This window comes from Aulonocara stuartgranti (genome assembly GCF_965226115.1).
Source record: "Aulonocara stuartgranti genome assembly, chromosome: 13".
NCBI classification, from domain to species: domain Eukaryota; kingdom Metazoa; phylum Chordata; class Actinopteri; order Cichliformes; family Cichlidae; genus Aulonocara; species Aulonocara stuartgranti.
The window spans coordinates 6,515,953-6,529,909 of record NC_138949.1 but is presented as its reverse complement, the minus strand read 5'-3'; positions in this window follow the sequence as shown (position 1 = coordinate 6,529,909).

The window sequence follows — 13,957 nt, the reverse complement described above, 5'->3', positions numbered from 1 at the left end:
TGAGTCCCGCCTGAGGTGGTATGGACACGTGATTCGAAGCGATGAGAACTCCGTAGCAAAAATGGCTATGACGATCGACCCAGAAGAATGCCGGCCTCGAGGCAGACCGAAGAAACGGTGGATGGACAAAATTAGGGAGGACATTAAGACCGTCAACACATTACCTGAGGACGCCTTGGACAGAACCAAATGGAGAAACCTTTGCCGAAGCGCGGACCCTGCACCAGCGGGAACAACGCCAGGATGAAGAAGAAGTCTGGAGAGGGTTTAAAACCCATTTCCAAGGTTTTGGAACTCCAGTCAACCACAGTGAGAGCCATTACCCATATGTGGAGAAAACAGAGATCATTGATGAACCTTCTCAGGAATGGCCAGCCAGTTAAGGTCAAAGTTCACAATTGAACAATAGGAAAGACTGGGTAGAAATGGCATCAATGGAAGAGTTCCAAGAACAAAACCACTGCTGATCCCCAAATATTCTGTGGACTGACGAGACAGAATTTAAAATTTCATAAACAGCATTTCATAAAAAGCTCATATACCAGCAGTCAAACATTGTGGTGGTAGTGTGATGGTCTGAAGCTACTATGCTACTTCTGGACCTGTACAACTTACTGTAACTGATGTGCCATGAATTCTTGACTAGAAATCCTGAAGTAGAATGTCCGGCCATCAGTTTGTGCCTCAAACAAACAAAAAACAAAATGAGGGTATTGAAATGCTTTTGACCTGATCTTAAAGAGACTGTTTAATGATCCAAATCATCATAAACATCATCAGAGTGGGGCATGAGATGTACGGAAGAGGATTAGGGCCACTGGAAAAAAAAAAGTGGGCATGTCTTTTTTTTCTTCTTTTCCAGAATTCTGAGAAGAAAGTCAGAATTCTAAGACTTTAATCTCAGAATTCTGAGAAAAAATTATTCTGAGGAAAAAGTCAGAATTCTGAGATTAAAGCCATAATTCTGACTTTTTTCTGAGAATCCTCTTCCGTATGAGATGTTAGATGGACTGGGGCAGTATTAATCTCTTGTGGGGAGGAAAAGGTGAGTGTAAATGTAAAGCTATTGATTTGGTCAATCTATGTTTCTACCCTTACCTACATTCACGAGCTCTGAAGATTTCCGAAAGAATGAAGTCACAGATGAAAGTGGCGAAAATGAGTTTCCTTTGAAGGATGCCTGAGTCTCCATGAGACAGGGTCATGGTCATTTGAGAGGGACTCGCAGTATAGCTACTGCGCCAGTTGAGGTGGTTCAAGCATCTGACTATGACGTAGTTGGACACTCGTGGGCGAGGTCTTTTGAGCACTGATACTAGTCCTACCAGGAGGAGGCCTGGGGCAGACCCAGGACTGGCTGGGGAGGTTATACCTCCTGGCTGGCCAGGAAATCCTCAGGGATGAGTTGGAAGAGGTGGCCAGGATCAGGGAAGTCTGGTGCCCCTGTGACAGAAAAAACTAATGGAACACATATTTCACTTATCTACAAACAAAACAAGTTTTGTTAAGTTAGCCAGCAAAATTTGCTAAATAGTTAGCTAATTAGCTATATAGCTTAAAATCTTAAAAAAATAAATAAATAAATACCTGTCATGCTATACTGTATATTTTAAACAATATAGACTTCACACAGTAACTAACAAGGTAGTCTCCTTTTCATCTGAATACCAGGCTTGTGGGCGAAGTGTATTTCAGCATTTTTGGCTACTTCAAATAAAAATCACTTTTGTAATTTTTGATATTCTTAACAACTGGTAATAACAATATTAGTGACTGAAAATTTCACATATAGTCATACAATTTCTATCACTTTTTCTCTCCCTATTCACTTCTGTCCAGTCCAAATACATAGTAATTCACACGAAACTATGGCTTTGCAATACTTGTTCACTTCAGTCACTTACCTCAGCTGATTTTCGTTTAGATCTTTTTCAGCTATTTCATCTGTTAGCAAGTAGACATATTTTCCTTTCTCTGTTTGCCACATCGTTGCTAGTCCTTTGCTATGGCCTGCAAATGGTAAATGGCCTGCATTTGTATAGCGCTTTACTCAGTCCCTAAGGACCCCAAAGCGCTTTACACTACATTCAGTCATTCACCCATTCACACACGCACTCACACACTGGCAATGGCCTTCTGATTAGTGGCTGACCTGCTCTGCCACCTGAGCTACAGCTCAGGGGGATACATAGCTGGGGGATACATGTAGCTATGTATCCCCCAGTTAGGCTTTGCCCTGTGCTACTAAGTGTGTTTATGTGGGACTTTAAGGAATCAATATCCTTTTGATCACAAAACATCAGTGCCTAGTTTTATGTCCTATGTCATGTACTTTCTGTTGTAGCTGTAGTCATTAGCTTCTATTACACTGGGCTGATGAGTGTCACCAGAATTTATTACTGCATATGTCACTCTGAGCTTTGCCTTGAAGCGTGCATAAATTACTCACGAGTATTATTTGCGGAGAACATTGTTTATTGCATAATCATCTGTTTTTAATAAAACAATTACACTGTCATTTTCCATGGTGTCTAAACAAGAGATAAATTACAAGTTTGGCAGGCGTAAAACACCACTGCACATTCATACATGGTTTAATTATACGTTGACGCACAGACAAACAAAGGTACAGATAAATTAACAACAGCAGGGCTAAAAGACCTCAGGCAGCACATACTTTGCCTATAAAATGCATTTTTAAAAATGACACGATGCGCTGCTTCCATTTGTCACAACACTTGACAACCTTTATTTAAGTTTCTAATGTAGTTTAGGAGTATTGTTAAGCACTCATTACTTGCATAGTCACTTCTGAAGCATCTTACAGTCAATCATGGACTGCCTGTGCCTTCCAGAGCCACAGCAAGAAAGAAATAACGCTCTGCTTCTCTGGTACAAAGAACACATCTGTTGCAGCAGATCTACCAGCTGAATAATAGGATTAAAGTCCTCAGTAAAGGGAGCGCAAGAAGGAGCTGTAGATTATGTGAATAGCAACTGACTGAAGAACCCTCTGTGAGAGGAGTTTTCTCTACAAAGAAACTGAAAGATAAGAAGTGGGATAAGATTAGAACACTTGCTGCCTAAGCAGAAAGATGTGACGGAGTCTTCAAAGAACATGGATTCTGTTGTAGCGCGACTCATCTCGCTCCTACTACGACTTTCTACTTTGTCCCATTGGTGACAGAGTCAATCCAGCTGTTCTTCTTTGCTGCTGTTGATGAGCCTTGATGAAGCTAGACAAAAGAAATGAAGCATCAGAGGAGCAGCCTCACGTGGTTCCAAAAATCAGCATGAGGTATGATCTACAGTACACGATGCATTTTGTAGAAAATATTGAAAAGAAGGCTCCTGATGTCTCCACAGTACAGTAAACCATGAAAGACATTTTTTCTTGACCCTAATTAAGCTTAAATTGAATAGTTAGGCTGGACTGAAGAAGCTTCTCAGATGAGAGGTGAAACGTCTTTAAGAAACTTAAAGAAGTTCAGACGCTTTTCTTTCCAAGCTCCTTAGACTACGATAACCTGGATGACTGAGAACCTTCACAGACAGGCTGATCTGTTTATCTTCAGTAAACCAACATATTGAGTTGTCACATGGATGTATACATGCTATAACGTCTGGACTCTTAACCACCACTGATAAAACCAAAGGTTGCGTAAGGTTTTGTCCTTGTCTTCTATAGATGTGTGATGGATGGTAAATTGACTGGTTCTTCTATTCTGCTTGAGCATTAAAAGCTCTTTTTAGAACATACCTCAATCACCCGCATTCATACAAGCACTTTCTTCTATGCATAAGTGCTTTCTGTCTAGGATTCACTCTCTGATGAACACATTATAGAGCAACTTGGTTCAATATCATGCAGAGTGGAGCAGGAATCAAACCACCAAACTTCCCTATTAGTAGATAACCTGCTCTACCCCCTGAACTATAGCCACCCTCAAGCTTGCAGTATCTGGTATTCCCAGGCAGTCTCCCATCCAAGTATTAACAAGGTCAGATCACACCAGCTATGCTCAGGGTGATATGACATTAAGGCTGAGGACCCGTCCGGCACGCATACCTAGGACAGCTGGGAGCAATAGTTACCTTACAACCTTAAGGTAGAGAATACCTCACTCATACTAGAGAAAAAAATACGATGGCAACACCTTGCAACTAAGTTGCCCAGTGATTCCACTGAACTTTTCAGCATTCAATGACCAGTTGCAAGTAGCGGCTGTGACCAACTGGCTGCACAGAAAGTGAGTTTGTAAAACCTCAACATGTGCTCGCAGGACTGGTCCCCGTTTCCAAAGCAACCATTTCAAATTTCAGTGCACATTAAGGTAACACTTAGGTCCCATCTACACAACAAAAGCCATTCTCTACACATTCCTGTGACAGAGGAGCATGTTTAGCAACAAACTGCTGTCACTGTACTGCACCACCAACAGACTGAGGAGGGCTCCTGCACCACAAGCCATGAAACTCTTCATTGCATTGCAGAAATAGAGGGGAGACATTGATTTTTCAGCATAACTCTGTGCAAACCAGTGCTAAGATTCTGGATACAGACTATATTAGTTCCATGGAAACTTTTACTCTTCACTTTAATGTAGTTTCTGGTACAGCTTATTCCAATTTGTACAGTAGTCATAAATCTTGTGCTGTGAATGAATTATGTGCTGTTTGCCTGTATGACTACCTTCATTTTAAGTCACCTGCCATAAAATACACCCCACAGACATCATATAACAGGAACAGCTCTCTTTATTGAGTCTGACATTAGACTAACACTTCACTATTGTAGTTTCCTCACCATAAAACTTCTGTTATCCCGTATTGGTATTGCTCCCATGTGGCCTCTATTTACTGTTTCTTGTGTATATATATCTGTATTTGTCTCTTGTTTGATGTCTTGTGTTTTACAAGCAACTGGATGTCTAAGTTTCTTCCGGGACAAATAAAATACTCATCCATTCATCCGGTATGACCGTAGCATAAGTAGTTTAAAAAAAGAGATTGGTATATCTTTGCTAAAAGAGGGGCATAAATTAATATTAACTCCTTAAATCAGGGTTTTTTTTTAATGTATTCATGGTGCTACTGGGAGTGTTTTAAAGCCCTTTTAAAGAATATAATTGAATTCTGGCTCCAGATGTTAATGGATGTTAAGTTAAAATGCTATGATATTAGCACACTGAAAACATTGTGTTTTTGTGAGAGAAAATAACATACAAGAAAAGAAAGAAACTCAGATTCTGGGTTCATCCACTTCCTATAAAAAAACAGCAGCAGGGACAGTTTCATGGTTTGATCCAGGAGTTGAAGCTGTATTACTTTCATACATATTTCAGGATGTCAGTAGGGCAGGTTTGCAGCTTGTAAAACAAGGTTGATGTCACACTGTTTGAAGACATGCAGACAATGTGTGCAGATAAAATGCTAATGAGAGAATAATCATGTGCAGTGTGAAGACTACATGTGATTTCGTTTCCCCAGAAGGCTCCTCAAAACAACACTGCTGACACAGCCACTGATGCTTAACAAAGTTGTCGCTAACACAACTGTGAAAATTTATAGGCTGAATATTATTAAATCCCAATAAAGAAACAAAAAAAAATTTAAATGACTTCTCTGCTCATTATATCGTGTAAAATACACTCTGCAGGGACACACAACTCCACAAAAGTTAGAAGAACTTTAAAGTTGATGATTATACAGGGAGTGCAGAATTATTAGGCAAGTTGTATTTTTGAGGAATAATTTTATTATTGAACAACAACCATGTTCTCAATGAACCCAAAAAACTCATTAATATCAAAGCTGAATGTTTTTGGAAGTAGTTTTTAGTTTGTTTTTAGTTTTAGCTATTTTAGGGGGATATCTGTGTGTGCAGGTGACTATTACTGTGCATAATTATTAGGCAACTTAACAAAAAACAAACATATACCCATTTCAATTATTTATTTTTACCAGTGAAACCAATATAGCATCTCCACATTCACAAATATACATTTCTGACATTCAAAAACAAAACAAAAACAAATCAGCGACCAATATAGCCACCTTTCTTTGCAAGGACACTCAAAAGCCTGCCATCCATGGATTCTGTCAGTGTTTTGATCTGTTCACCATCAACATTGCGTGCAGCAGCAACCACAGCCTCCCAGACACTGTTCAGAGAGGTGTACTGTTTTCCCTCCTTGTAAATCTCACATTTGATGATGGACCACAGGTTCTCAATGGGGTTCAGATCAGGTGAACAAGGAGGCCATGTCATTAGTTTTTCTTCTTTTATACCCTTTCTTGCAGCCACGCTGTGGAGTACTTGGACGCGTGTGATGGAGCATCGTCCTGCATGAAAATCATGTTGTTCTTGAAGGATGCAGACTTCTTCCTGTACCACTGCTTGAAGAAGGTGTCTTCCAGAAACTGGCAGTAGGACTGGGAGTTGAGCTTGACTCCATCCTCAACCCGAAAAGGCCCCACAAGCTCATCTTTGATGATACCAGCCCAAACCAGTACTCCACCTCCACCTTGCTGGCGTCTGAGTCGGACTGGAGCTCTCTGCCCTTTACCAATCCAGCCACGGGCCCATCCATCTGGCCCATCAAGACTCACTCTCATTTCATCAGTCCATAAAACCTTAGAAAAACCAGTCTTGAGATATTTCTTGGCCCAGTCTTGACGTTTCAGCTTGTGTGTCTTGTTCAGTGGTGGTCGTCTTTCAGCCTTTCTTACCTTGGCCATGTCTCTGAGTATTGCACACCTTGTGCTTTTGGGCACTCCAGTGATGTTGCAGCTCTGAAATATGGCCAAACTGGTGGCAAGTGGCATCTTGGCAGCTGCACGCTTGACTTTTCTCAGTTCATGGGCAGTTATTTTGCGCCTTGGTTTTTCCACACGCTTCTTGCGACCCTGTTGACTATTTTGAATGAAACGCTTGATTGTTCGATGATCACGCTTCAGAAGCTTTGCAATTTTGAGACTGCTGCATCCCTCTGCAAGATATCTCACTATTTTTGACTTTTCTGAGCCTGTCAAGTCCTTCTTTTGACCCATTTTGCCAAAGGAAAGGAAGTTGCCTTATAATTATGCACACCTGATATAGGGTGTTGATGTCATTAGACCACACCCCTTCTCATTACAGAGATGCACGTCACCTAATATGCTTAATTGGTAGTAGGCTTTCGAGCCTATACAGCTTGGAGTAAGACAACATGCATGAAGAGGATGATGTGGACAAAATACTCATTTGCCTAATAATTCTGCACTCCCTGCATATTTTTATCACTACAATCAGCCACTCTTACATTAAGGATCCAGCTTTAAGGTGATGCGGTTTGTAGGAATAAATGGCAGAAATAATTGTGAGTTTAGGTCGTTCAGTTCTCCTTGGAAAAATCCAGCCTACATCACAGACAGGCACAAAAACACCTTCAGGAAGTGTGAGGGAAATTTAAGTTAACACAGCAACTAAATGGAGATATCTGGGGGCCAGCAGAGGTAAGTAGTTTGAATCCTAGCTCAAATGTTTTTTAATTATCTAAAAATGTCAACTTCAAATGTGTGGATTTTTGAAAGCCTCAGCCTGTGGATCAGTGTGGGATACAATCTGAATACCAGCAGTTTAGAGATGAAGGAATAGTCTCCATCATGGGGGGTTAAGTAATAGTCTACTGTCAGGTCTGTGATAGAGTTATACCCATCCATCCATCCATCCATCCATCTTCATCCGCTTTGTCCGGGGCCGGGTCGCGGGGGCAGCAGCCTAAGCAAAGAGGCCCAGACCTCCCTCTCCCCAGCCACCTCCTCCAGCTTATCCGGGGGAATACCAAGGCGTTCCCAGGCCAGCCGAGAGATATAATCTCTCCAGCGTGTCCTGGGTCTGCCCCGGGGCCTCCTCCCGGTGGGACATGCCTGGAACACCTCACCCAGGAGGCGCCCAGGGGGCATCCTTGTCAGATGCCCGAACCACCTCAGCTGGCTCCTTTCGATGTGGAGCAGCAGCTGCTCTACTCTGAGCCCCTCCCGGATGGCCGAACTTCTCACCCTATCTCTAAGGGAGAGGCCAGCCACCCTTCGGAGGAAGCTCATTTCTGCCGCTTGTATCCGCGATCTCGTTCTTTCGGTCACTATCCACAGCTCGTGGCCATAGGTGAGGGTAGGGACGTAGATCGACCGGTAAATTGAGAGCTTCGCTTTTACACTCAGCTCCCTCTTCACCACGACGGACCGGTGCAGCGTCCGCATTACTGCAGCTGCAGCCCCAATCCGTCTGTCGATCTCCGGCTCCCTTCTCCCATCACTCGCGAACAAGACACCGAGATACTTGAACTCCTCCACTTGGGGCAGGAACTCATCCCCGACCCGGAGTGGGCACTCCACCCTTTTCCGGCTGAGAACCATGGCCTCAGATTTGGAGGTGCTGATCCTCATTCCCGCTGCTTCACACTCGGCTGCGAACCGTTCCAGTGCGAGCTGGAGGCCCTCACCCGATGAAGCCAACAGAACCACATCATCTGCAAAAATCAGAGATGAGATTCTGAGGCCACCAAAGCGAAAGCCCTCCGCCACTTGGCTGCGCCTAGAAATCCTGTCCATAAAAATTATGAACAGAACCGAAGACAAAGGGCAGCCCTGGCGGAGCCCATCACCCACCAGGAACGAGTCCGACTTATTGCCGGCAATGCGAACCAAGCTCTTGCAACGGTTGTATAGGGATCGAATGGCCCGTAGCAATGGGCCAGACACCCCATATTCCCGCAACACCTCCCACAGGACACCCCGAGGGACACGGTCGAATGCCTTCTCTAAGTCCACAAAACACATGTAGACTGGTTGGGCAAACTCCCATGCACCCTCAAGTATCCTGGAGAGGATAAAGAGCTGGTCCAGTGTTCCGCGACCAGGACGAAAACCGCATTGTTCCTCCTGTATCCGAGGTTCGACTAACGGACGAACTCTCCTTTCCAGCACCCTGGCATAGACTTTCCCAGGGAGGCTGAGGAGTGTGATCCCCCTGTAGTTGGAACACACCCTCCGGTCCCCTTTCTTAAAGATGGGGACCACCACCCCGGTCTGCCAGTCCACAGGTACTGCCCCTGATCTCCACGCAACATTGCAGAGGCGTGTCAACCAGGACAGCCCTACAACGTCCAGAGCCTTCAGGAACTCGGGGCGGACCTCATCAACACCAGGGGCTCTGCCACCAAGGAGTTGTTTAACTGCCTCAGTGACCTCGCCCCCGGAAATTGGCGGGTCATTCCCCTCATCCCCAGACTCTGCTTCCTCCTCGGAAGACGTGTCAGTGGGATTAAGGAGGTCCTCAAAGTATTCCTTCCACCGCCTGACAATTTTCTCAGTCGACGTCAGCAGCACTCCGCCAGCACTATACACAGTGCAGGTAGAGCACCGCTTTCCCCTCCTGAGACGTCTGACGGTTTGCCAGAATCTCTTCGAGGCAGTCCGAAAGTCTTTTTCCATGGCCTCTCCGAACTCCTCCCACACCCGAGTTTTTGCTTCAGCCACTGCCCGAGCCGCATTCCGCTTGGCCTGTCGATACCTGTCGGCTGCCTCCGGAGTCCCACAGGCTAACCAAGCCCGATAGGACTCCTTCTTCAGCCTGGTGGCTCCCTTCACCTCTGGTGTCCACCATTTGGTTCGGGGATTACCACCACGGCAGGCACCAACCACCTTGCGGCCGCAGCTCAATGCAGCAGCCTCCTATATCTAGCCGGGACCTCTCAACCTCACGCACTAACTCAGGCCCCTTCCCCACCAGAGAGGTGACATTCCATGTCCCTATTGCCAGTCTTGGCAGCCGGGGGTCAGTCCTCCAGGGCCTCCGCTCCTGGCCGCCACCCGGCACACAATGCACCCGACCCCTATGGCGCCTCCTGCGGGTGGTGGGCCTGCAGGAGGATGGGCCCATGTCTCCTCTTCGGGCTGTGCCCGGCCGGGCCCCATGGACTAAGGCCCGGCCACCAGACGCTCGCCCTCGGGCACCCTCCCCGGGCCTGGCTCCAGGGCGGGGCCCCGGTAACCCTATCCCGGGCAGGGTAAACTGTTCCCTCGGTGTCCTTTTCATAAGGGTCTAGAGAGTTATACCCATATACTTTTAACCAAGTTAACTGTATTAGAATTACAACTATTTCATGTAGAGTCCCTCATTTTGAGGAGGTCAAATAAATATATTAAAAAATTAAAAGTTCACTTTCAACACTTTGCCAATTTTCTTTGCAGGTAAAGACTCAAGTGGATGTCACCAGACACTGTTAGCTTCTAAGCGACACTTTGCCGGGTCTTTACTGTAGCTACCTTCAGTTTAGTCTTCAGTTTAGCAAGCAATAGGAAAATTCAGCTTCAAAAACTTCAAAAACTCCGTACTTCATGTTGCAGTGTGTTTTGAGTCACTGTCAGATTGTACTGTGTACTGTCACTGAATTCAGTGAAGGACTTTTCATTTACCACAGAAAGGATTCTGCAGTTTCTGCAGTCATCCATTATCACTGTCTTCCTTGGGCATCCAGGCAGATTTATGATCGACTTTTTTCTCCCTCAGAGTTTACCAGAGCTGTTATTGCTAATGTTCCTGTCATTTTTCATATCAGTGTGTTTTTTTCTGTATGATTTCTTTTTTTTCTCTTTTTTTTGGGAGGGGGTGGGGGTTAAAAGATAGATAGGTAGATGAAAAATGCATGAATACATAAGAAGATACAAGCACAGAAACTTACATAAATATATTCTAAATATAAAATACAGAAGTATAAATGTAGCATGTTGTCTTCATTTTTACTGTAATGCTGTAATGAAAAGTACTTTTCCTGTAATAAACCAGGAAGTAACTCACAGTGGCATAATAAACTGATGGTCACACAAACGCACCCCCATGACACAAACGTATGCACACACACACACACACACACACACACACACACACACACACACACACACACACACACACACACACAGCAGTTTGGCTAGCAGTAACAATGTCACAATGCTGTGTCATTGTGGGTACCCATGTTTCTCACGTTGGGCACTTTAAGTACCCATGTTTCTCACGTTGGGCACTTTAAGAATACGGCTTCATCTAATAGGAACACCATCATTTTTGTAGGTGTTTGGATGCAAAGAATAGAAAATGTATGTGAATTAAACAAAGTACATCAATATCCGTGCTCTATACTTGCTTCATTTTCTGCTATCGTGATTTTGTGCATCAAATCTTCTCATCCTTTGTGAATCTTAAATGTTGACACATTACTTTCTCTCTGACATGCCCACAGTGTTGATTCTGGCTGTTTTTCTCTCTGTCTGCCCTTTTCTTTATATTGTGTGTGTGTGTGGGTGGAGTATGGGGGGGTTGGCACTTTTTTTCTGCATTGTTGCCCAACAGCAGATGGTGTCTCCATGTGCTTCCTCTCCTCTCGTTTTCCATTTCCTCCCAGCATGTACTGCAACACACCGCTGCGTCTTTAAAGAGATATTTCACAATGTTCTCCACTCTCATCATCAAGGGGTGATTACAAGTTCAGACACCGCTGGAGACTGACAATCACCAAAACTCACTTATTTTCACAACAGTAAGTCTAAAAGGCCAGATCTGCAACACACAGCAGCAGATTTGTTTTGCTCTCGCCCGTCTGCAGATATCAGTACTGAGGCTGAAAGATGAATGCTCCTGGTCCTAGCTGCATTCACTAAAACCACCGGTGGAAAAATGAACCTCATGAAACCATTTTCAGCTTCCTGACAACACACAGCTGTCTATCAATCAATCCCAGTCAGAGGCTGTTTTCATTCTGAGGTGTGCCATATTACATCAAATACAGTAACATAGTCTTTAATACTGCAGCACCCATGTGATGGCAGGTTGGATGTTAGATAAAGATCTCCTGAGGTGAGTAATCTAAATGATGATAAATCTAAGTTCTTATTCAACCAAACGCTCATACAGTATTTACAGACTGTCTAAAACATCCCATCTTCACTCAATCACTTTTCCCCTCATTACAAGTCAACGTTGCCACCATTAGCAATCTGACTGTGGTTCTTTTCCCGTAAGAACTGGTCAAATCTGCAAAAGGTTCTCACCTGACCCCACTCAAACTTTATTAAAATATGAAAATATGCAGGAGGATCTTGTGCAGATCTGGGAATGAGAGCTGGGTTGAAATGTTGGGCATTTGGACAAACAGAGTAACTGTGCAAATTCTAAGTGGTAAAAGAAAAAGAGTGGGGAGGAGAGTGAGAGCAGTCAAAATGAAACAACCCTGGACAGGCATTCACTCAATGCAGAGAGCTCCCCAAGATGGTACAAAAGCAGTGTTCAGCTGGCATTATTTCATCTATTCATCTGGGAAGTTATATTTGCACCTTCAGTATCTCTATATAAATGGCAAACTGTGATTGGGGAAAACTTGCTGCTGTTGGAGATCTTCGTGCATGTTCAGGTTCTCCGATGTGCAACAGTGGTGCAGTGTGATGGACCCTGTTGTGGTCAAGCAAGAGCTTCAGCATGAAAGCCTATTGTTACTGATCGACTGACAAGCTTGCAGAAACAAGTGTTGATAATGGGATTCCTCTGAATGGTCCCTGGGGCTCACGGATGAGCCGCATCAGAAGGACCCAGTTGAAGTGAATAAAGCATCTGACTATGATGCCTCCTAGGTGATGTGCTTCAGGGATACCCCACCCTCTTTTTCACAATATGTGAGGACAGAGGAAGATTACATCTCTTTTGACCTCTATCATCTCACTTGGAAACACCCCTGTGCACCCTCAGACAAGCTGAAGGAGGGGCCTGGGGAAGTAAAAACTGCTGCCCTGTAACATAGTCAAGTGGTATAACATGCATGGAAACTTTTATAGCTATATTTGAACATTAAAAACTTTAAGCATATTTAATCAATTTTGAAAAACATGCTTTGACAATATATATTCATTTTCATTTCATTTTATTTCACACAGGTCAAAGTTTGTTTTTTCCCCTGCAAAGTACAGCTCCAAATGGCTCCATGTAGGTTTAATCTAAGTTGCTGCTTCAATGAGCATCAGAGTCGCCTGAGCATGGATGTTTATACTTTTGTGATTGTGTAAAAACTCGACTAGCGCTATTCCTGTCTCGGTGGTTTGTTTTGGTTTCGGGGGCTTTCCCCGTCTTTTCTCGATTGTGGCAGAAACTATAGTGATGACACAGAGTGTACTTCTGCTTTATGAGATGCAGAAAGCAGGGAGTTGTCATTTCATCTTAACTTGCTGCTAGTCTGCCTTATAAGCAGAAAACTATGTGCAAGAAGAGATTGCGTATGTGCCCTCAGATAATTCTGAATACCATGCCTTGGAACAATAAACCAGTTTAAGTCATGGTACTACTGCATAAACCAAAACCTAAAATATATATTTTTTAAAGTATAAATTTTCCTTATGAATTGAGATCTAGAATAACATTATACGTGTAAGAAGAAAATGTATAACATTGAACACATTTCAAACTCATCTCAAAGACGCCCAAAGAGGAGCCAGATCTGTGACCATTCAAATCAAATTAACTGAATTTTGCACTGCCAATATTTACTCAATTATTTTACACTCCACTGAAAATAAGCAGCTTGTCTGAAGTTTTGATGGGTGTGCTGGGAAATAGAGTACTTGTACTTCCTGACCTTGCTCCCTGTCACAAAGCTGTTGACTTCAACTATGCAACAACTTGTTTTTCAGCAAGAGCATCATAGATGTGACATTAGTGGTTTTTCTCCAACAACAGGCTCATGTGTAGCATGGTTAGTCAGCACAGTGGCAGCATTTTAATTTATGTTTAGCATTCAAAGCGAAAATGCGGTGCTCAAAGGAGGAAGGAGGGGACGAGTATAGGCTACATTTGAGCATATGAAAATGGGTTTGCATACTGTAACATGTGTGTAATTTGTATGATGTATGAAGTGATTGATGGAAATGAGTG